The sequence below is a fragment of the Phodopus roborovskii genome, unplaced genomic scaffold (assembly GCF_943737965.1).
Source record: "Phodopus roborovskii unplaced genomic scaffold, PHOROB, whole genome shotgun sequence".
Classification (NCBI taxonomy): domain Eukaryota; kingdom Metazoa; phylum Chordata; class Mammalia; order Rodentia; family Cricetidae; genus Phodopus; species Phodopus roborovskii.
The window spans coordinates 15,907,662-15,930,178 of NW_026125059.1; the positions used below are offsets into that span (position 1 = coordinate 15,907,662).

General features: G+C 43.7%; 1 protein-coding gene across 1 annotated transcript in view; it reads left to right on the plus strand.

Moving 5' to 3' along the window:
- Ptprt (protein tyrosine phosphatase receptor type T) overlaps positions 1-22,517 on the plus strand; it is a 1,080,054-nt gene that overhangs the window by 147,826 nt on the left and 909,711 nt on the right. The window lies entirely within an intron of this gene.

Here is a 22,517-nt window from a genome sequence, read left to right on the forward strand (position 1 = left end):
TGAGGATAATGTAGCAGAACAGAAACCGAGAAGACAGGTGGTGAGGAAGGATCATAAGTAAATATGGATGAGCTGTGGCTCTGTATAGCTGAGGTGGGGAAACTGAGTTTGGCGAACCTGAGAAGTGGGACATCTATGCTTCGTGATCGCTCAGATTCCACTAAATGTTTACTCACGTCTGACATCTTCATTCATGGTTTTGGGATTTCAGCGTTAGGGGTTCTGTCTCCTTTGGGTCTCTGAACCCTGAGGCAGTTTCTAAAGTCTTCACTTAATTTGAGATGTTTTATTAATTAGGCAAGCTATAGCATTTACGCTTTATGTAATCCAATCTCCTGGAAAACTCCTTTGCCCTTGCAGCACGGTAAGGGTAGGGGTGAGAGAGGTTCTACCCTTTGTGTGGCAGCCACACTAGGCTTCCCTGTGCTCCTCAGCCTGCCTTAGGCCCCCAGAGCATGCCTAGAAAGTAGTGCCATGCTAATTTTTAATAGGGGTCGGCTCCTAGTTTGCTATCTCCTCAATGTGTGTCTGATGGGGGCTGTTTTTCTCCTCACTTTCCCAGCCTCTATATGGCATGAGCTGCATGCTGAGTCTGTATCTGAGACAGTCATGCTACTGTCTTGTGGCTGTTTACTGGGGGGAGAATTTCACTGTCATCTGAGTTTGCTAGAAACATGGGTTTCTTTTAAAATGGAGGCACAGCCAAGGGTGTGGGCTCTAGGACAGAGGCCATTCTTCATCCAGAAGAATGGCCTTTTTGTCTAGCTGCATGGCTGGAACAGTTGAATTACCTGACTGAGCCTTGGGTACCCCTTCTGTAAAAGGGGGGCATATGTACTCTTCCCAACATCATGGTCATTGACATGAAGGCAGCCCAGTGAGAGGCAGAAGGGTCATCATATGCAAAGGCTCCCTGGTCAGCTGTTCTGGCTTTCAGCCCTGTCTGCACCACTGGCTGTATGACCCTGAGACTGTGTAAGTCTGTGATTAGTGGTTTTCGGCTGCCTTGGATACCCTCGCCCCTTTGTGTTAGCATCTAACTGCATTTCCTTTCCTTATATGTACTTCATCTGTTGGGCTCCTTGTAAGTTTGGGGATAAAATTGCCTTATTAATCATCCGTTTGTAAATACTACTGTGAAACAAGGGGATATTGCATTCACTCATCTTTTCATTATTATGGTAATAACTTTCAATTTATAACTAATTAATGTTGCTCCTTTCTAACCTGGCCTTCATTATAGGCAGCCAGTGAGGACTCCAGAAGTTGACGCACAGCAAATGGGAGCCCGTGTGGCTGCCTGCGGCCTCTGAGGGGCAATCTCCCCAATGCCTTCATTTGTAGATTATGGATGATGAGAGACCTGTCTCCATCTGCCAGTCTGGGGCTCAGGTGTGGCTGTCCATCTCCCAGCACTAGATTGGCTGGTGTGACTGAGTCTGTGGGGAGTGGAGGCAGCCAGCAGGAAGCGATTAGAAAACACACCTTGAGAAGAGCAGGAGATGCCCAGGGACATTCCAAAATCTCTCAGAGGGGCATGGTTACTGTCTTCAAAATGACTTCGATGGGACCTGGATTTGTTCTCTGAGTCCCTGGTGAGTGACTCAGGAGAAATGGGCCATAGTGAGGAGGAGGCAGATTTGGATGCCGCGTGCCTTTTACTGTGACTGTCACAGGTATTAGGGTAGAGCAGTCCTCCTTGGGAGGTCTCAGTTGCTGTCCTGTCTTCATTTTGAGATACATTCAAGTTCATTCAAGTTTAAAACCATGTGGCTTGGAGTGATTTATACATGGCAAGTCATTCAATAGAAATTCTAGATCCCTTGAAATTCTGTATTGCCTATTGTGTCTTTCTATTGTGGAGAAAGCGATGAGAAAGGGTGTTAGACATTTGACACAGCTACTTTGCTTTGTCAGGGAGTGCGACTATAGAGCAACAGCATCATTCTGTGGCATGTTGATGTAGGCCAGTGAACTAGAAGACCTGGCAGATACAGGGAGGGCTGGGAGGAGATGCCTTAATGACATGCACCAATCCTCTTTGATCTAGGGCAGAGAGCACCAACCCCCTCCTGCAGCACAAGAAGCTGAGATGAGAGACTCCAGTTTCCCTGTGGACTTCTCTGGAATGAGAGTCATTAGCTTTCCTCTGTTTATGAAGTGAACATAAACACATACAAAAATGGTTCCCCTTCTCCCTTCTGGATTAATTATACGTATTTACTCCTCTTGGATTAATTAGGTTCATTTGCTACTTTTTTTTTCCAGTAAAATGTTTTCAGGCAGTGGGCGATGAGCACAGAGAAAGTGTGTATTGTTGAAGCCATGGTACCCTTCCTAGGATCCCAAAGCAGCCCTTTGCATACTGTCCAATAGAATTTCCACAGTGATTGAGAGAGTTCACATCTGGTCTGCTCAACAGGGGTCACTATAGCCACTGAACTCATGTGGTCACTGAGCCCTTGAAATGTGGGCAGTGCTGTGGAGGGGCTGACTGTTTAGTTTTATTTCACTCTGCAGTGAAGAGATTGAGAAAAAAAGAACAGAATTCTAGTTCAGCCAAGCCTCCCCCGAGTGAAAATGGGAATCATATTTGGAATGAAGGAGCACTTGAGAGGACTTGGCACATAGCCAGTGTTCAGACTGGGTCCCTGAGGTAATTCAGGCCATTGGGCCACAATTTCGTGACTTGAGTCTAATTCCTCCAAGTTTTCTCCCAAGATAGCCCTACCTTGAGCAGCCCTTCAGAACCCTGAGCCATAATTTCACAGCCACAGGGGTCTTATAATCCACAGGGAAAAAGGGGCCTTTAAGTTGGACTGCCCTACAGTGTGGGCCCAGTCATGGGACATCCAGGCCTTTTGAAGATACACAGTAAGGTGTATCACTGTTCTTCCTGCTCTGACCAAATACCGAAGGAAGCAAATTAAAAAAGAAAGATTTATTGTCTCATGGTTTGGGGGGGGGGTTTCAGCGTATGAGGGGGAAAGCATTAAAGCAAGAGCAGCCCTGTCTGTGTCATGAGAGTATGAGGTGGTTGGTCACACACTGTGGCTTGGATGGAGGCAGAGAAAGTGAGTGCAGAATCAAGGCTGTGGAGCGCCTTCCAGGCTCCGCCTTCTGAAACCCCCAAAGCCTCCCCAAACACTACCACTTAGCAACCAAGTGTTCAGACATTTCACATACAGACCATAGCAGACACTGCAGAGGTCAAAGGTCCTTCTGATCCTGTCATGTGTCCAGTGTCCAGTGTCCATTTCTCCATCTATAGGAGTAGAATCTACTACAAAGGATTGTGCGAGTGGACTAGTTACCATTTGGGCTTTTGTAATTAAACACCTTAGGTTGGGCTTTTGTAAACAGCAGACATTTCTGGAAGCTGAGAAGTCCAAAATGAAGACTCCTGCAGATTCAGCGTCTGGAAAGGGCCACTCTCTGCTTCAAAGACAGCATTGCTTGCTGTGACCTTCAGTGGTCGGAGGGCAAGGGAGTTGCTGGAGACTTTTGGGAGCAGGGCTCTTGTCCCTCAGGCCTAATACAGTCACACTGGTTATTGGCTCTAATAGTCAGCCTTTCTTTATTTCTTTACTTTTTGAGGACACTGAAGTTTGTACTGTAGCAAAGAGGATCAAATAATGGTAAGATATTTAGCACACTGTCTGACTTATAATATTCATCGAGTGCTGTGTACTCTGTCCCCTGTGTATATGCTAAGTACAAATTGCTACCTCCTTCTGAGATTCACATTCCCACTTGGGACCAGGGCACTCATTCTCTGACTCTGAGAGAGTTTTTGAACCTGGCTAAGTTGAGTCCTGTCTCAGTACTGACTCCATTTTTAAAAGAAGGTACATTTCTCATGATTTTACCCCTTTGCTGGGGTCTGTCCATATCAATATCGGGTTGAGATGGGGGTGCAGGGTCCGATGCCCCCACCTCAGTTCAGTACAGTGTTGAGGGGATCCATGGTTTAGAGCTCCCTGCCTGATGAGTTTGAATGCCACTGTGAATGGGTCATAGCTTGATCTCTTCCTCTCACCCACTCTGCTTCCTTCCCTTTTCATGGGTGATACCTCCAAGAGCACACCCCAGTTAATTACCTTACTTTCAAATTTCTCCTCCTCCTCAGAATGGTTTCCCACGAAGCTCAGTCTAGGGTGGAGCATGTGCCTTCCCCTTTTTCCAAATGTAGTCACATTTTACCGAGAATGAAGCCATTCTTCCAACCACATCTCTTGTTCTAACTACTTTCCTGGCAAGGAGAGCCCCTCACTCCACTGAAATCAGCTACATTTCCTCTTTCATAATCACCAAGGAAAGTAAAATCTCTTAGATGTAACCTTCTAGTCTCCCTCTCACTGGGCTCTATGGAACTTTCTGGAATGATTTTATCATTCTGTCTATCCTAAGCACTATCATTGTTGAGCAATACTATGCCCATGCCTTTGATTGTGTGTGTGTGTGTGTGTGTGTGTGTGTGTGTGTGTGCGTGCGTGTTTGAGACTGTCCTGCCGTGTACCCTAGGCTGGCTTTTTGTCCTAGTCCATTGAGTATTGAGATTATAAGCATACATTACCACACCTGACAGACATTTTTTTTTGTCTTCCTATTTTTAAACCCAGAATGTCTTTTCCTCCCCTTTTAAGTAGTAGAACACCCACTCCTTTCTTTATTGCTGAACAATCCATCCCCCAACCCTGGTATTCCTTTCAAACTCAGCTCTCACATCAACCTTATTTATTTAAGGAATTTTGTAAATGATAGGCAAGTCTGTAAAGTCAGTTTGTCCTCTGGGTAGAGGAAGTAGAGAGAATGATGTCTTTCCCCAAGTTCCTAGTTCCTCTTACAACAGAACTTGCCACGGAGTATCACAATGTACCCATGCCACATCTTTCTTTTTAATATGTACTTCTGTGATGTGTATCCCCCACTCAGCTTAGTGGCTGTCACATAGTAAGTACTCAGCTCTCAAAAGGTCCTCAACTCTTAGTAGTAGGTTTTTAATAAATATTAGAGGGAGAAAAGGCAGAAGTGTGCTTTAGTCGGGTATAATAGGTTATATATCAATAGTAAATCATCTCCAGTACAAGTTTTCAAACCTCAGTAAGTCACCCCATACTCTTGTGTTCTCACCATGCATCACATACACCACAGGGTGGTTGTGGCTTTATTTTCTGTGGTTGTCAATCTAGTACACAGCCCTTGACATGGGAAATAGACAATTTGTGCACACATGAGCTGGATCTTTAGCTCTCTCCTGGAAATGACACTTGATTGTTCAAAACAAGTCACATAGCCACTGCTAAGCTCAGTGTCAGAAACTATGAGGCCAGAGCTTGACCTCTTTAATGAAGGTTACATAATCTCCATGAACCATCCTAAATGACATGGCCAAACCTGGTGTTAACAGGATGGAGAGGCATAAACCCTACAGTGAAAGTATTCTGAGCAGTAATAAACAATACCATAGACTTAAAGGCCATGGATGAATGACCCTTCTTCCCACTGCCCTGGGGAGTTTTGGAGGCAGTTTGCAGGAAACATGAGCATCTAAGGAGAGGCACACCCAGCTACCTGGTTTCTGGAAATTTCTATTCTTTACTTTGATGCTAACTCAGTGCTGCTGATGCTGGTGATGAAAACCAAAGCACTTCCAACCATGACAGCCCTGTGGTGGCCTGTACGCACGACTTCACTGTATCTCATGAGCAGTCGGTGGACCGTGGAGACAGCTGATGGACGGCTACTGCTTGTAATTTCCGGGCCTGCAACTTGTTTGGAGCTGCCAGGCCAGACAGCATGACTGCTCTACCATCATGGCTCTGAAAAATGCCCTTTGAAAGGCTTGTTCTAGTCAGTCACTAGAAGGAATAAATTGTGGGAGGAACAGAGAATCGCGGTGGCAGGACAGATCTTGTGATTTGGAGATGCAATGCAGAGCTTGAGCGGCTGCAGGACTGCTGAGGAGATACTGACAGATGCCTGTCTTCCAGACTCTTCCCTGTCATGACCAGAAGGTGGACAGCTTCCTTTTTTTTTTTTTTTTTTTTTTTCTTGTAGGGATGGAAGGAGAAGAAAGGGGTGATTTGTGAAGAAATGACTGAGAAGCCTGAGCCCGTGTATGCTGGCTAGCTTTATGTCAACTTGACTGAGAGGAAGGAAGAATTGGGAAAATGCCTCTATGAGATGGGGGCTGTAAGCAAGCCTGTAGGGCGTTTCCTTAATCAGTGATTGATATGGGAGGCCCAGATCACTGTGGGCGGTGCTGGGCCTGGGCAGGTGGTCCTGAGTTCTATAAGAAAGCAGGTTGAGCAAACCATGGGGAGCAAGCCAGTAAGGAACACTCCTCCTTGACCTCCTCCACACCAGCTCCTGCCTCTAGGTCTCTGCCCTGTTTGAGTTCTTCTCCTGACTTCTTTTGATGATGAACACTGATGTGGAAGTGTAAGCCCAATAAACCCTTTCTTTCCCAGGTTGCTTTTTGGTCATGGTGTTTCATCACAGCAATAATAGCTTTAACTAGGATACCATGACATCCTGACCTCATGGCTTCCAGAACTGTGTCATCTCAAGTTTCTCTCATTCCACCTTCTGCCTTTTCCTTGTTCTAACTCACTCATGGCCCTTAGATTAGCCTCTCATTTCACTCCTCTTCCTGCTGCTCCTCAGGCATTGGGATCATATTTGCATCCCTCTGCCATTAGTCTGTAGGCTCTGTCCTGGGCTGTAGGCTATTTATAGGATGCTCAGGATAAAGAATGGAACTCATGGTGTCTCTCTTAGTGCTGTAGCTTTGCTCACTGATACTTCACCTTTCCAGAGGCTTTGTGACTCCAGCTTGTCTCCCCATGCTAGACTTGGAGACAAAGTCTAGCATGCTAATGTCATACTAAAATTGGGTCTCTGGTGTAGTGTTCAATCCCTTATTGCAAAGTTAGGGTAAACTTGGGCAAAGACTGTGTAAGACAGTGGGGGCTTCTAGAACTAAGTTGAACGAAAGGGGAGCTTTTACCATTTCAGGGAAGTTGAAGGCAGGGAAGTGACCATGTTTGTCACCAGAGGAATGTTGCTGTGAACCTACTTCAAAAGGCAAACAGGGCCAAAGGAAAACTTTTAGAAGGTACACCCATGTGTTGCAGAGTAGGAGGGGCCTGGTGTCAGCCATGGGTTGGGAAAGTGGCTCATAACTCAGAATAGAATTTGGGTTAATGTAACTGTCAGCAGAAGTGTGTCACATGTCCCTCTACAAGGGAACAAGGTCTCAGATTTCCAGGATGTACAGGGCAGGCTTCTGTCACTGACCAGAGCGAGTGCAGAGGAGCAACGGCGAGAAGAGGCAGCAGAGGCAACGTTCTCTTTATGAGACTGCTCTACTGCAAAGTGTGCGTGTTGCCGGTTTGAAATTATAAAATCTCTTCTTCATTAAGAAGGAAAGGGTGTCCATTGTGAAAATACAAGCGGGAGGGAACCGTTGAAGGAAAGTCTTCACAGTCCTTCCCTTCCTACAAGGCCGCTTGGGTTTCTGTGTCTCCAGTCCTTACGCATGTAAATTCTCTCTCCACCCTGCCTCTCCCCACTCCACATCCCACATTCCATGAGCATAAGCATTATTAAAATGGTCATTATATATATAGAATTATTTCCTTTTGAGGAGAGAGTAATTTGTTCCATCTGAATCCCCAGCTGACTGGACAATGTCCCCCTACACTAAGGACTCCACTAGGTCTTCTGGTTCAAACACCTGTCTGCTCTAGAGACTCCCTCACCCCTGGGTCCAAGGCAGCCAGTCATTCCAGCTGATGCCAAGGCACCTGTGTTTCCTTGCAAAGGAAAAAACAGACTCTGTTGTTTTGAGCCACTATAATAATTTCTTTCCCTGCCTGCCCTCCCTCCCTCCTTCCCTTCTTTCTTCCAGACAAGGTCTCCTGTAGCCCAGGCTAGCCTTGACCTTGCTATGTAGCCAAAGATGACCTTTAATTGCTAATCCTCCTACTTCCATGTCCTGGGTGCAGAGATTTTTAAGTCCACCACTCCTCCCTAAGGCTGGCAAACAGCTTTTCTACAGCCCACCTCATTCTTTTTATTGTCAGTGCTGCATTCTGTTTTCTCAGTTTAGTGATGTTTGATCAGTACTAGCTGCAGCATAGTGAGAATATCTCTACTGTATCTACCTCTCTTAGTAGCATTGTGACAAATAGCCCCATGCCTCTGTTTTTGTATTTTCTGCGAATACATTTCTAAAAAGAGACTGAATGTGTCAAAAGAGAATGTGCATTTAGAACTGTAATAAATATTAGCACATTTCTCTGTTAAGGGATGAAGTTGTTTCCCTTCTAATTTTCAACTCCATGTGTTCCTGAAAGCAATGAATATTTAGCGTTCCAAACCTATATCTTGGAAAAATTGTGTCTTAGTTTTTTTAATGTAGAATTATGAGTTTTGTTCTCACATATTTTTTGTTAATTTGTTTTGAATAGGAACTTTTCTGTAATTTTCTTCAATTCTTTTGTATGCATTTCCTCTTGGCTTGCTCTAGTTTTTGTTGATTGATAAGTACTCTTTACATTTTAAGGATACTCATTCATGTTTTGTCATACAGATTGCACATTTTAACCATTTGTCTTTTAATATTATTGATGATATTTTTTGTAATACAAGAACTCAATTTTATTTTGTGAAATCAACTTTTCCCTGCATGAGTTTCATGCCATATGCAGAATGATCTCCATCTTTCAAACTATGAGACATTTTCCTGTGCACTCTGCTAGAGGTGTTATTTTTTTCTTTTTACATTTAATTACTTAATCTGGTTGTAGCTGATTTTGAGTGGGGTGTAACTTATGGGCATTACTTCATTGTTCCTGGATCATTTAGCCACTGTGAATGTTTCTTCTGAAAGAGGATGAGTGTGGAATCACAGACTTTATGTCACGGGTATATGAGAATTATGTTCTTTAAATGGATAATATGGCAGAAGGAAAGGAACCCTGGCATGCTCCTTAGACCCGTTGGTCTATTAGATGCTCCATGGTTGGATCAGACTATAAGCCCTTGGGCAAATCACCCTTCTGTTCTTTCATTAGCAAAATAGAAATCACTGTGTCCTACCTTTGTTGTGGATTAAATTAAACAGAGAGGATGATGTGCTGGCATATCAGGAGATGTTGGGTATATCTATTAAGCTTCACTCTTCTGAGCCCTGTCTTAAAAATACAGTGGCAAGTATTGGCCCTGTCCCTGGGGATTAGGGTTTTTCCAGCCTCAGTCTACTTAATTGTTCCATTAGACTTTTGCCACTGTGGTCTGCTCAGCTTCTGGAATTGCTGTTTTCTGTCATTGGCACATAGCCAGCTGCCTATGGGACATAGGAGTTTGTTATTGAAGGCTGCTTTTGCAGTGTGCTGGAAGATGGCAGGGACCCTGAGGTCAGAGGCTAGACCAATGTTAGCACTTCTCTGTGAGTGGCTTCCAGTGGGAAGGAGTTTCTTTGTGTTCTTGGCAATACTGTGCTTGACAGGGTAGCTATGGGGTGCAAGTGGGGTGAGGGGCATCTGGGAGGGTGATACAGGAGCATCAGAGCCACAAAGTGAGGTGATAGATATATGGAGATAAGTGGCAAAGATGAGAAGAAGCAGCAGTGGGGGAAGGTGGGAGGCCAAAGAAAGATTGAGGTGGGCAGAGATGAGTAGATAGAAATGGGGGAAGGGAGAGAGAGGCGCAGAGAGGAATAAACATGGTGATGGTGTGGGTACAGAGGAGACAGGAAGGGGAATTTATTGAAAGGAATCAGGGCTGAGTCATGTCATGTCTAGAAGACAGCAGCATTTCATAGCTCTGTAGTGACATCTTGCCTGTGAACCTGTAACAGTGTCCACACCCCTTTGGGCGTGGTTTCAGGTGTGGACAGAAGCAGAAAGAGGAGAGCATGAGGTTGCAGATCTGATTGGAAGGGCAGAGAAGCACTACTGTGGTTCTTTATTGTTCTGTGTAAGTTGTTCCCCAATAAAACACCCCTTTACCATTTATCTTGGTTCTAGTGAAATCATTATGGCCTGCCTTCACAGCTCTCCTCCCCACCCCCAGCACTTACATTCTTTCTACCCTGTCTTCCTCGGTGTTCCCTGAGCTGAGGAAGGTTGGTAGAAGACCCATTTAGGTTTGAATACTTTTCAGTCACTCTCCACACTTTGATAAGTTCTGAGGTTCTACACTAACTGCTGCCTACTGGGGGAAAAAAGCTCCTTGGCCGAGTTGAAAAGTAGCACTGGTTTATGGGTGTGGCCATAAATATTCATAAGATGGCTTGACAACATGTCCATTTAGCAAAACAACAATAGTTCCCTATGGCCTGTTACTTCTCAGACAGTGGACTTTTGACCGTGCTCAGAATACCCAGGCATGAACTCCTACCTGTGCTATAGGCCTCAGATCCAACTTTCATGCTACTATTGAACCAGTGAGCACACATTGCTTGGCAGACATCTATTTCAGAGTTCAATGTTCAGTCCTGGGTGAGACCATTGATATCTTTTCTCCCCAAGAAGCCTGCATGGCACCTTCAAACATGCAAGCTAGCCAGTAAGGAAGAAGTTTTTGGGGCAGTTCCAGATTGATTTACATCTGACAACCAAAAATGTGTTGTTTCTTCAGCAATAGGGTCTTACCATCTAGTCACATTGGGAAAAGTTATTTTTGAGTGGACCTATAACTCTTACAGAAGCATCCATGCCCAGTATTGAGACTTTTCATTTAATAATGTGGGTCTTCTGGGGGAAGCATTTTGCACTCATGTAAGTTACCTACTTTCAAATGCATTTTTAAAATTATATTTTAATTAGAGTACAAAGCAGTAAGTTTCTATAAGAATTGAAGTTTTCTTTTGGTCTTTACTTTTTAATATTTAATTTCAATTTTATTTATGTGTACCTGTGTTTGTGTATTTGCATGTGAGTGCAGATATTCGAGGTGGCCAGTGGGAGTGGGGGGGGGTGTATGATCCCCTGAAGCTAAAGTTACTGGCAGTTGTGAGACATGGGGGCTGGAAAGTGATCTTAAGTTCTTTGCAACAGCAGCAAGTACTCTTAACTGCCCTTCCATAATACATCTAAATTTCAGTTAACCCACCTTCTAATCCGAGATAGGATACTTTTAGCTTGAGGATAACTAGAATCACTTGGGATCACTTAGATTCTGGGAGAGGGGACATACCTCAGTGCTTGTGTCAGATGATTCTTCACTTCTTTACCTGTGTGTGTGGGGTGTGTGTGTGCATGTGTGTATGCAGGTGTGCTCACCTCTTGTATGTATGTGTGTAGGTCAGAGGTTGTCATTGGGCATCTTCCTCTATTGATCTTCACTTTATCTACTGAGACAGGATCTCTCAGTAAACTTGGAACTTGCCATTTTGGCTAGAATGGTTGACCAGCAAGTCACTAGGACCTGCCCATCTCTGTTCCCAGTGCTGGGGTTACAGATGCTTGCTGCCACACATGACTCTCTTACATTGGTTCCGGGAATCTGGATCCAGGTGCTTATCCTTGAGCAGCAAGCACTTTACCTACCGAGCCATCTCCCCAACCTCTTTTGCTTTTGGAATAATATGTATGTGTATATATATATTCTGTGAAGCCTTCTCATTTTGGTCTATTCTTAAGTGTGTTCTCCTAATCTTGTGTTATGCCTCCACAGGAATTTGCTGGCAGGTGTATCATGTGGGTTGGAAGGGCTAGTATAATAGTTGTCTCATTCATAGGTGAGAAAGCTTAGCACTTAGCATAGTGGGAAGGGATGCCACTTGCCCAGAGGCATGTGTGTGTGGCAGAGCCTGGAGTCCAGCCCAGGAACTCTGCTTCTATAGCTCACACTCAGTTCTTCTTTGAGCCTGGAGTTTGGCCAGCTCATAGCTGGTGCCACAGAGGCAAACCACAGTGCTCACTGAATATATCCTTCCATACTCAAGTGTTCCATTCAGGTTCTTCTGACTTGGATCTTTTTCTTCCTGGAGATGTGGACCACAATAAATTAGATGTTGGTTATTCATTGAACTGTGACACCTACAGAACACAGACAGTCCCTTCTTATTTTATTGCCACTCCAAGGACAAGCAGTAAGAATGGACATAATACACCGGAACATTTGTATCCTACCAACTGCATTTACAGCTGTGAAAAGTAAGGCATGGAGAGTTGAGGACTTGACAGTCAAAGAAACAGAGCTGGGGTGTGGCCTTGGGTCTGTCTAATTTTGAATCTTTCTACTCCTCTGTTTGATAAGAAGTAAGAACTCTGGGCTTTAGAGGACCAGTTAATTGACAAACATTTCCCACAGGGTATCAAGTCCCTTTGTGATGGTGTCAGAGCAGGGCCAGCCAGAGGGAAGGTCTACAGGATATGGAAGAGGATTATGTGGTCACAGTGGAGATCATAAAGGACTCAGCAAAGTGTGGGTACCATAAAAGCCCGAGATTAAAGTAGAGAGAGAGGTTCTTTCTCTTTAAAATATTGTATGCTCTCTGATTTATAGAAAAATGCTTTAAAATGCTTATCTAGGACCCCCTAATTCCACTTCCCTTATACTATTTGACATGCAAAGTGTCATATTCAAAAGCAAATTAGTCTGAAATGAATCCTCTTTTACCCTTTTTATTTTCAAAATCCAGATTTAGAATTTTGGTTCATTAATATGCACAAACACCACTCGATTAAGCCTGTTTTAATTTCTCTGTGTGCTTTGTAAACAGGGATTACAAAGATGTTTGAATTTTCATGGCAGATTTTGAAGTAGTGTATACATTTGGGCCATTATCACATAATAAATAAACAACCCCCTGAATATGGGAGTTGGTGATGTCATCCCCAGAATGGTGATTTTTCTTCTTATCTGGTCCTGTAAATTTATATGGCTTTGGTCTTGGAAAGCACTTCTCTGAAGGTGGCTGAAAAATAGCACCCTGTGCCTGGGTGCCCACGTGGTGGGCATGTTCCAGCATTAGTGCTGGGGGATTGAAGCCTCCACTTGGCTTTGGGAAACTGGCCTTGGAAAAACACCACGTTTATTAAATCTCACACTAAATGCTGACAGTTGTAGGCATTAGTTCTTCATGATGTCTGCCAAGTGAGCTGGAAGAGTAGGCTTATCTTGTTATATGCAGACCGAAGAGTGACAGCCTTGCAGAGGATGGTTCCAGGCATCAGGGTGAATGGCCAAGTCTCATGTCAGAGAAGTGCCATGGGGAAGCAGGGTTCTCCAGGGGAACTCAGCTTCCAAACATGGAGACAAGATGTACTTTTCCCATGATGCACCGAGGCACCGTGTTTAATTGTTAGCTGTGCACGGGGATACTTGAGGGGAAGAAGTATATCTGGTAAGGAGAGGAACAATATATGGAGTGTTTCGCATTGTTGTGTGTTAAACAAAGAGCTGGCTTGTGTTTTCGTGTTTTTTAATCCTCACAACAGCCCCTTGAGATGTTTGTTATTATTATCCTTGTGTCATAGATACACGTTGAGAACTTACCAATGATTGCCAGGCCACAGCCTAGCGTTGTCTGCCCTAGGCCCATTCTTCTCATTATATGTCTTGCTCATTTCTATTGTATTCCCAGGGAGAGGAAGGCACGGGTGCCCAGCAACATTTGCTGAGTGACTGACTGAAGGAATCCTAACTGAAGGAAACAGCTGACCACTTGCCCTTTTTGGCACCGGTACCCTGTGTTGTCATGAATTCCTGGTGTCTTGGAGACACTCTACAGGTTCTACAGGTGCCACAAAGGGCTCTTAACTGATGCCCCTCCCACATGTGTACCCCTCCCTGATATCTCTCTTATTTCTGCTATTTTACATGCCGTTTATTTGCTTTTATTCCCCAGAAAGCAGGCTCCAAGTTTGAGCTGTCCCATGTTTTAGCTGTCTCTTGGGTCTCACACAACCTCTGGGTACAGAGAAGTTGGCAAATCTTATTTTCTTGTACTAGCTCACTTGCAGCTTGCTTGTGGGGAGACAATGCATCCATGGAAGCAGAAATAACTTCAGTGAGCTCTCTTTGACGTAAAAATCTCAGCCCTCACACATCAGTGATGCAAGTGTCCCCAATAGGCTAGAGCACATTCTCCTGATCACATCTCCCTTAGTATGGGAGGTACCATCCCTGAGTGACAAGTGGAGGTTTGGGGGATTGTGTGAGAATGTATTCTTTTATGAGGAAAATAGAAACCTAGAAGTGTGTGAACCTGTATACAGAACATCTGTAGTATCAAAAAGCATGGGGTGGACTAAGTTAATATTAAGAAGTCTTCTTAGGATGGCTTCAGTGGAAGAAGGGAAAGAAATACTATCCAATGCTGAGCCTGATATGAGGACTCCTATGAAGTAACTCCCAGAAGACACTGGCTCTGGGATGGATTCTGAGGGAAGAAGGGCAAGGAGGGATAGAAACCAAAGCAAAAATGTGGCCTCAGCTAGAGACAGTTACCTTCAACTCATCTCTGGGGGTCCCTGGGGGAAGGAATAATAATGAAGATGCTTCTTCTCAGAAGTGATACACCTTTGGTCCTCCGAGACATTGAAGCGTTAGCCCCTGGCTATGTTCTGCGGAAGGCACTGAATCATTAGCCCCTGGGTATCTCCTTGGAAAAGGGTTTGTGGGAGCTAACCTTCCATGTGGTTGCTTCTTAGTACTGGTTGAGGGCAATTGTCTGGTCCCAATGGCCACTCTGAGCTCCAGCATCCAGAGCTGGAGTGCAGCACAGCAGTCCAGTACAGGGGTCAGGATAGATATCTTGAGAGTCCTCTCCAAAATTACAGCGATCTCTGTGGTTTGGATAAGTCTGCTGAATAGTTATTGTTGTTCTTGCTCCTCCTTCTCCTCTTCTTTGACTCTCTATCTCTATCTCTATCTAAACACACACACACACACACACACACACACACACACTTTATATATGCATATAATGTGTATCTACCTATCTATCTATCTATCTATCTATCTATCTATCTATCTATCATCTATATATCATTTATCTATCTTTTGACACTTTACCTCTTAAATTATTTATTTTATTTCATATGTGTATGTGTTTTTGTCTGCATATATGTCTATGCACATGTGTGGAGTGCCCTAGAAGGTCTCTTGGAACTGGAGTCACAGGTGGTTGTCAGACACCGTGTGGGAGCTAGGATTCAAATTCAGGCTCTCTGCAAGAGTGACAGGGGCTCTTAAATGGTGAGCCATTTCTCCAGCTTCTACATCTTTTTAAGTGTACAATAAAGTGACAAAAAGAACAATCACATTTTTTGTGAGTCTATCTCTGACATCCATTTTCTAACCCCTAAAATTATATCCTTTCACCCAATGACAGTTCTAATCCCCAGTCCCGTCTGCATCAACCACCATTGTATTATTTCTCTATCAATCTGACTTTCTAGATACACCACGAAAATAGAACCATTTGCTCTCTCTCTCTCTCTCTCTCTCTCTCTCTCTCTCTCTCTCTCTCTCTCTCTGTGTGTGTGTGTGTGTGTGTGTGTGTGTGTGTGTGTGAATGTGACCTCATCCTTCACTTCCTAATTCTTCAGGATACATCATGTTGTAGCCTACCTGAGATTTCCCTTCTTTGTGTGTACACTATGTGTTTCATTTTGCTTACTGAACCATCATTGGGGATTTGGATTGCTTCCAACTTGGGCTGTTGTGAATAATGCTATACACAGGGATCTACAAATGCCTATAGTTGTCTCTTATTTTATGTTGAGGTGCATCAGAGCATTGGGGTTTCATTATGGAAGATTCTGAGTCAACAGAACATCCTTACTTGAGGCAATAATCTCAACCTCCTTTGATATCTTTGTCTGTGGAATGCAGAGACTTCAGTAGAGGTAGGAGGTGCTTTGCATGTCATCAGAATGACTACTGCTTGGGGGATTACCATCTTTGGGAAGTATTTATAGAAATTGAGATGAATTTCAAAATTTCATTTAGAATACTTAAAGAGAAGAAATTTATGATCTGTGAGGTTTCAGAGGCCTTATCTACCCTTCTTCAATGGACTCTGGCAACTTGTCACTTAGGACATTTTCTAGATGGCTATGCTCACCATTCTGACCTGTGTCACTTTTTGTAGCCTGCCTGATGTTTAGTGGAGTGGAGTGGGACTGTCACTGGGCTCATCAACTGATTCTGAATAAATGAATTGGTAAGTCAGTGGATGAACCCATGGGGAGACAGAGGCTGTTCTACCTTGGTTTTGAGCCAACATCATGCAGGCTACTGATTTGCTTTCAGAATAAACAAAGGGCATTTACCTAAGGAATAAGGAAGAAAGGGACCATGCTTCTTTAGTTTCTCAGGCCTCTCAAGTTTTCAGGCAGCAATCTGCTTCTCGTCTCTCTGCCTTGCTACACAAGGGCAATGGAAAAGCAACTCTTTTCTTGTTGCCTCTCTCAGGGGCATGTGAAGCTGCTTGGCATGGAATATTCTGAACTCTTTAATGTCTTAGGAAGAAAGGAGTTTTATGAGGATAATAATAGACTGTCCTTGGTACATTATAACCTGCACAGTACCCATGGCTAGTGGGGGCATTGATTTTGAAGACTGTTCTTTTGATATTGTTCATTTTTGTTTACCTAACAAGCATTGAATTTATGCAGATCTGTGTTTCTAGCTGGGGTGAGGTATGTATAAATGAAGTTCAGTGATAATGACATAACTGTGATGATAGTGATGATGGTGATGGTGGTTGGGTAGTAACACTGTCAGCCAAAGTGCATTACTACTCAGTTTAAGATTCCATGCCCAATGCTTTCTTCTAGCTCTCATGACACCATAAGGCCAGTGCTATCATTGAGTCATCTATAAAGATGGGGAAACCGAGATTCAGAGGGGTGACATAATTGGATATAGGTCTTTCAGTTGGTAAAAAGCAGTGTTTTACACAAATGATTTCCATGTGGCATATGAAAAAAATATTCTCCCCAATAAAAATGTAAGTTTAGTTCTAATAAAGTGTAAAGGAAAGGGGCAGGCTTCCAGTGGATTGACCTCAAGAAAGAGCTTTAGTGAGGAAAGCATTTGGTTGACCTTGAAGAAGATTGTGAGTAATGGGAAGGTACTGAGTTGTAATGTGCAATATCAGTTGAGGATTCACAGGTAACTGAGTGTTGTGAAGGGCAAATAGGAGTGACAGAGGATGACAGATGCAGAAAGAGACCTCTGCTTCTATTCTGATTCTGCCCAGCTATGACACTCCCTGCCTGTCTGTACAGACCTCCTGACCTCTATGGTTAGCTAGTGGCAGTATCTGCCATGCTACCTCACTTCCTATCTGGCCAATCAATGTTTTATTCATCAACCAATAAGACAAACATATACAGAAGAATATTCCCCATCATCTATCTCAATCTAGTCTGACTTTATTTTCACATAAATACCCCCCCCAAATTTTTTTCCAAATTAGATAGCATTCTAAGATTCTAGGTGGTACAAATTTTTCCTTCTGGGACATTCTCAGATATAGTACACACTATGTAAACAAGAATCAGAGTCATATGGGTACAAGATCATGTGGATGATTTGCTTAGCATGGAGAATCCAGGAAGGTAAGTGTGAGAAAGGGGCTCTTGCTGGAAATCTTATTGGGGACCCAACCACCTAGGTTCTGAATGACTGGTTCATTCCATATGCATGGTTCATAACCATATGCATGGTTATGAACTTTACATTCCCAGGAATTTAGAGTCTGTGGCCAAGAGTGACTGATAATAGAGATTGGGATAGTGGGAGAGGGGCCACTAGTGACAGCCTGGGTCAGTTGGAAGGAGCTCATGACTGAGGTGGGGGCAGTTGTACTGGGAAAGGAAGGGGAGGAAGGGACAGTTTTAAGTTTTTATTTATTTTTACTTTATGTGTATATATGAGTGTTTGTCCTGCATGCGTGTGCACCATGTGCATGGCTGATGCCCACAGAGGACAGAAGACAGTGTTGGATCCCATCCCATGGAAGTAGTAGAGTTATAGACAGTTGTGAGCTGCCCTGTGGGTGCTGGGGACCAAACCTGGGCTCTCTGTAAGAGCAGCAGGTGCTTTTAACTGCTGACCAACTCTCCAGCTCAGATGGATGCATTTTAAAAGAGAGTCAGCAGACCCAGTGAAAGATGGGATGTGGCAAGAAGGGAGAGTACATTTGAACTTTGGAGGAGCAACATTTATGAAGGAGAACAAGTTTTGCCTTGGATGTGATGAGTTTGGGCTGCCTCTGGGAAGGTGGATTGAAGACATCTATCAGACTGCTGCAAATATGTTTCTGCAGCTCTCCGGCTCTTTCCTGTTTGATCCAGCAAATCTGAAGGAAAGGATACTGAAGTTTGAGGGGGCCCTTCTCTTTGAGGTCAGTCTCCAGAGTTTGTGTGAATGTAGCTGTAGTCACAGATTCCTTGTGACTGAAATGTGTCAAGATCATACTAGAAGCAAAGAAGGCAGGAGTATCTTTCTGGAACACAAATCTGAGGATGTTGCAGAATACACTGTCTTATGGTGTGTTCTCGGGGAGTGATCTCCAGTGCCCCAGGATAAAAGTGCTGCTCATTAGCTTGCTGACAAGTTCTCTAAAGGCCTGGAATGTGTCTAGACTGTACTCACCTCATCACACACACACACACACACACACACACACACACACACACACACACACACACACACAATGCCCCTCACTGAATGTGAAGAACTTACCTAACGTACCCTCTTACTTTTGCCATTGGTACTGGACACTTCCTTTTTCCTGGAACTTCATAGGCAGATTTTTCTTTGAGACTGTCTCCCCAATAATGGCAAAGAGATTTTATTAAATATGAAAACTCAACTGATAGCTTAGGCCTGTTTCTAACTAGTGCTGATGAGTTAAATTAACCCAATTCTATTAATTTACTTTTTGACTCATGGTTTTGTTATCTCATCTCTATATTTCCTATCCTGCTTGCTCTACATGTATGTCCTGGGATCTCCCCTTTCTTCTTTGCAGTGTCCTCTGTGCCTGGACATCCTGCCTAGCTATTGGCCATTCAGCATTTTATGAAACCAATCAGAGTGACATTTTTACAGTGTATAAAAAGATTATTCCACAACAGAACTTCTTCTCTGCTTCCGTTTCCCCTGTCTTTACCATCCCCACTCAGCACTGAATAATCTATAATACTCTAGGTAAAATGTGTTCACTGACAAGTCTTTCCCCAATGCCTGTAGCCTCCCTCAAATCTGGCGCATCCCTACATTCCCACCTTCTCCTAGAGAACTGACCATGGGATATATATGAAGGAGCCATTCAGTGCCTAGTACTGCACAGAGGAGAGCAAGAAAGATGAGTGGATAGGTGGTACTGTGCATATATATGGGAAGCCAGCTGCAGAACCATACTTCCAGCAAGGGGGCAGGGGTGGGTGTAGCCTGCCTACCTCTCCTCACAGGGCCCCAACAACAAGCCAACTTAGGATTCATCCAGAGTTTACCCTGAGCAACCAATGAGTTTATTGGTCTTACTTCCAGAGCATGGATGACCCTAAAGTAACTGCATAATAAGATCTGAGGCCAGCATGAATGACAGCTCCCCAGTGGCTGCATAGACAGAGATTCGTTCTGTTAACTTTCCCCAGTTGGGGGGGGTCTCTGTGGGTGTCAAGGCAGGCGGTGGTCTGTGGAGAGGTGAGGATGAAAACTCAGTTCAGATTGACTTCCTCTGTCCGGATCAAACTTCAGGGAATCTGATGCCAGCATATTTAAACCCAGTACAAATAGCAAAAATTTTCCTGGGGTAATAAAATTCCCAGTGCATAAAAAGGCATAATTACATCGAAACTCAACTCAGGGCACATGTCATTTCTTCCAAGAAGATGAGTTCTAGAGATAGGCTACCTGTGCTAACTTAAGTGCCTATGGAAGGGTATGGCCTGGTCTCTCTCTTACTGATAGAGTAGAGGTCATTTGGGCAGTTAGCCACCTCTGGTCCTGGTTGTGGGAGCTTGGGGAGCCCCTGGCTATATAGATAATGTAGAGTCATTTAGGTTACTGTGTATCTCTGGTCCTAGTTGTGGGAGCTTAGGGGAACTCCCAGCTATACAGACAATATAAGTGTCTACTAGCTGCCTCTTGTCCTGGCTATAGGAGCTTGATATGGCCTTGTCCAACAGAGAACACAGGTCACCAGGCTGTAAATCACCTCTAATCCTCAGATTTCTGAATGAAAGAACAGGTTTTTACATATTTTCCATTGAAAAGACAATCCTGCCTGCTTAACATTTCTAGTTTCCCTGAAGATCTGTGGGTACAAAGACTTTTGTGCCTCCAACACCCAGTTTATATACTATAGCCCCTACCTAAGACTTCTGAGGCTGTGTGCAGTTGGGACAGAATTTCATACAAATGGCTGGGTACTCAAGTTATGGTCCAATGATCCATTCCTCATCTTCTTTTAGGGGGGAATGTCTGCATTCTGTAAGCCCTGTGAGTAGACTCTTACAAATAGGCAAAGGTGATCTAGATGAAGGTGGCAGCTGTTTTGCTCAGAGAACTGTGTTCTACAATGTCTCGCTAGAGACATGACATGTCATTAATGCTTAGTCCTTTCCCAAGGTACTTCCCAAGTCCCCCCTTTCTTCTTCTTTTCTTTCTCTCTTCATTTCCTTTGCTTACAAGAAACATTGTAAATACTGGGAAAGTAAACTTTCAATGACTTTGGGCACTCTCCAACATCCCTGTGGCCACTTGTCCTTGGCATTCAATGCTCATCTGTATTATCATTTATCACAAAGAATTTAGGATTATCAGCTGAACAGCAAGGATTCTGTAGACCATCTCATTCTACTGAAGCATGAGAAGGACTTACATGTTTCCAGAAGAAAGCTTTGGACTTGTAAAGTTAAATGAAGGTCACTAAGCAATTTATGAGTGTTCTTCATTCATTACTTGATTTTGTCATGCAGGTCATACCTCCTAATACCATCACCTTGGATATTAGGATTTCAGCATGTGAAATCTGGAGCATACCATTTCTCTTGGTTAGAGTTGTTTAGGGAGAACAGAATTGATGCAATTAATACATACACATGTATCTATATATATATCAAATCAGCTTCAGTACAATAGGCGCAACAGTTGTCTCACATTTGGGAGGCTTAGAACCCTGTAGTTTCTGACCCCTTGAGGTTGGGTGCCTCAGTAGTCTGAGGAAACTCCCCCCCCCCAATGGCTGTCTCACATTACATAGGTCAGGAACCGGATACATATCAGTCCATGAGACCAAATGTCTTGTCTGTCCCAGTCTGGCTCCAGTGTCCTGGAAGTTTCCTGGAAAGTGCTGATCCTTAGTCAGTGACAAAAACATGGTTCTGATATTAGTGGAGAAATCAACAGCAGCAGCAACCAGGAAAATCAACTTAGCATCAGAAGGGAGAATGAACAGGCGGGTAGGATGGCCAAGGAGCCTCCCTTCTACTATGAACTCTTTTTATTGTTATTATTATTTTTTTGTTTTCTTCCTTCCTTCCTTCCTTCCTTCCTTCCTTCCTTCCTTCCTTCCTTCCTTTCTTTCTATTTTTAATGTGAGATAGGGTTTTTCTTTGTAACCCAGGCTATCCTGGAAGTCACCCTGTAGACCAAGATGCCTTTGAAGTTAGAAATCCGCCTTCCACTGCCTACCAAGTACTAGGATTAAAGGCTTGTGCTATACCATCACCCTGGCTTGCTAGGAACTTTTAAAAATCTGGGGTGCTACTAGAAAGAGAAGCCCACATGGGTAGGTCTTTCCACAGCAATATAAACAACCAAGAAAATTCCTTAGTTGAGGCCTCCTATTCTGGTGATCCTAATTTGTGGCAAGTTGACATTAAAAACAGGCAGCATACCATCTTAGACTTTATGAATATTCCTTACATTTGTAGCAAAGCCATTGGTACAGCATTGTGCCTATGAAACAATTACTGGTGGATGTTTATTGAACTTGTGTCAGCCTCTAGGTTAGGCTAGGATCTACTTAACTCACATCACAGCTGTGGCAGATTCTAGTCCTTCATTCATTTTATAGTTGTTATGTGACTTTTCCTGGGGAGACTTGAACAGACATCTGTTTAGTACACATAGGCATTAATGACAGGCCAGAGAAGAGAGACACCATTCAAATCTGTCTTGGTGAATCTAATGTTGTCACAGAAGCAGGGGTGACTCCAAAGTACCTCTTACTCACCTAAGTATGAGTGGTGACTCACAAAGCTGTGCACCTGGAGCTGTGGGCTAGTTGGTCTCCTCTTCCTCAAAAATCATGTAATGCTTATAAAGCCTGGGAAAGGACCATATGATTCCTGACATGTGCACAAGCTTCATAATCCGTTTTAGGATCCAGGAGTTTCCTTGTCTTATGAGCCATCCTCTAGAAGAGAACATTTGAACACAGAGGAGTTAATGTTGCCATTATGGTAAAGGAAAAGGAGGGAAACAAAGGTGACTCTAGCTTGGCCAAGGCCACAGAGCTGAGTAGCTGT